Below are 2,500 nucleotides of genomic sequence, written 5' to 3'. Positions count from 1 at the left end.
TCTCTCTCTCTATTATCATTCCTTCCTTACACATTTACCTTTATTTTCCTTTTTCCTCCATCTCTTCCTCTCCTTTCCCTCTGTAACTCAATTCCCCCCCTCTCTCTCTCTCTCTCTCTCTCTCTCTCTCTCTCTAACTGTTTTTCTTCCTTTAATCCTCACTTTACCAAAACACACACACACACACACACATACACACACACACATTATGAACATATTGAAGAGGCGACAAGATAACATAGTGTTTAGTCACTCTTGCAAAACAACACCGGATGAGGCATAGGAAAACACGGTGGTGGTGGTGGTGGTACTACTACTACTACTACTACTACTACTACTACTACTACTACTACTACTACTACTACTACTACTACTAATAATAATAATAATAATGGTTATTTTATTTCACTTTTTTTTGTTGAGCTTATAAGATATATTAATATTTATCTTAATTCCTTCCTTCCTTCCTCTATTTCTTTTATTTATTTCTTTACTTTTGTGTGTGTAAGTATAACTGGAATATAAAAAAAATGCTAAAACTTAAAGGAAGGAAGGGGGAAAAAAGGAGGAAAGTGGAAAGAAAGAAGAAAGAAAGAGAGGGAATGGAAAAAGGGAAAAAAAGAAACAAGAAAACAATAGAAAAAAAGACTACTTATTACTTAAAAAAAAAATCTGATGAAAAAATAAATAACAAAATTTCAATAATATACATTAAACAACAACAACAACAAATACTATTAAGAGAGAGAGAGAGAGAGAGAGAGAGAGAGAGAGAGAGAGAGAGAGAGAGAGAGAGAGAGAGAGAGAGAGAGAGAGAGAGAGAGAGAGAGAGAGAGAGAGAGAGAGAGAGAGAGAGAGAGAGAGAGAGAGAGAGAGAGAGAGAGACCCCGCCAGCCAGCGCACCTTTTGAAACAAGACAGGAAAAGTTGGCAGGAGGAAAAGACGTGTAGTTTCCCTTGTCTTGCTGGAAGGAAAGTGTCTCTGTGTTCGTAGATTTCCTGGAAAACCATCAACGATAAGGAAAGGAAGAGGGAAGAAGAGGAAAGGAGATGGGAGGGGAAACTAATGGAGGAGGAAGAGGAGGAGGAGGAGGAAAGGACATGAAAATGAATTGTGAGGAATAGCGTGGGGGAGAGAGAGAGAGAGAGAGAGAGAGAGAGAGAGAGAGAGAGAGAGAGAGAGAGAGAGAGAGAGAGAGAGAGAGAGAGAGAGAGAGAGAGAGAGAGAGAGAGAGAGAGAGAGAGAGAGAGAGAGAGAGAGGTATACTGACTCAACAAAACAACCCTTTCTCTCACCAACTCTTCCTTCCTTTCCTCTCACACTCACGCACAAGAAGAAGAAGAAGAAGAAGAAGAAGAAAAGAGGAGGAGGAGGAGGAGGAGGAGGAGGAGGAGGAGGAGGAAGAAAAGAGCAATAACAAACACAACAACAACAACAACAACAACAACAACAGCAACATTTTAATCACCACACTTGAAATTAACACTGCATTCTCTCTCTCTCTCTCTCTCTCTCTCTCTCTCTCTCTCTCTCTCTCTCTCTCTCTCTCTCTCTCTCTCTTCAGCACGCAGTTTGAGAGACAGACACTGAGATAGACACGACACAAAAAAATACACAGGTGTTCACAGGTGTTCACAGGGGTGCCACAGGTGTAATTAACCCTTTACCTCTTGCCCTATTTCCTGTTAAGCCCCCACGTGCCCTGAGGGTCTTGTGGGGGCGGCAAGGGGGTGGGTGGGGGACGAGAAGTGGAGGGAGGAATAGGGAGGCTGGGAAAATGAAGTTCTAGCAGACAAAGAAAGTAACAAATAAAGTTTTTTTCCTTTTTTTTTCTTTTTTGTTTGTCCTAGTAGGGGGGTGAGAAGAAGAGGGGTCCTTGGGGTGGTCAGGGAGGGTCAGGGGGGTCTGGAAAGGAGGGAAGAAGCACAATAGGAGAGGAAATTGTTATGGAAGAGATGAATTAGAAGAGGAGGAAGGAAGTCTTGGGAGAGAATAAATAAAATGTAAAAGTGAGGAGAGAGAGAGAGAGAGAGAGAGAGAGAGAGAGAGAGAGAGAGAGAGAGAGAGAGAGAGAGAGAGAGAGAGAGAGAGAGAGAGAGAGAGAGAGAGAGAGATCCTCACTTCTCAACATCTCGAAAACAAATAAAAGATACGATGAAGAAGGAAGGAAGAAAGGAAGGAAGGAAGGAAAGAGGAAAAGGAGGAGAGGAAAGAGAGGAAACTGGAGACGCAATGGGAGGAAAGGAGGAGAGAAGAAGGAGAGAAGGGAGGAAGGAAGAGAACAACAAAAAATGCATAAATACGAGAGGCAACGCACACCAGACAAGTGAGGAGGAGGAGGAGGAGGAGGAGGAGGAGGAGGAGGAGGAGGAGGAGGAGGAGGAGGAAGACTCAAATAATATATATTGGAAAACGATTTGCTTTGCCCAACAGAGGAGCAATCTCCTCGTCGTCCTCCTCCTCCTCCTGCTCCTCCTACTCCTCCTCCTTCTCTTCCTTT

The 2,500-nt window shown here is 43.0% G+C and overlaps 1 long non-coding RNA gene across 1 annotated transcript in view; it reads right to left on the bottom strand.

Moving 5' to 3' along the window:
• Positions 1 to 2,500, bottom strand: part of LOC135113675 (uncharacterized) — a 67,703-nt gene that overhangs the window by 6,872 nt on the left and 58,331 nt on the right. The gene's annotated exons all lie outside the window — the stretch shown is intronic.

This window comes from Scylla paramamosain, chromosome 26, assembly GCF_035594125.1.
Source record: "Scylla paramamosain isolate STU-SP2022 chromosome 26, ASM3559412v1, whole genome shotgun sequence".
Classification (NCBI taxonomy): domain Eukaryota; kingdom Metazoa; phylum Arthropoda; class Malacostraca; order Decapoda; family Portunidae; genus Scylla; species Scylla paramamosain.
This window is presented reverse-complemented; position numbering and strand designations above follow the sequence as displayed.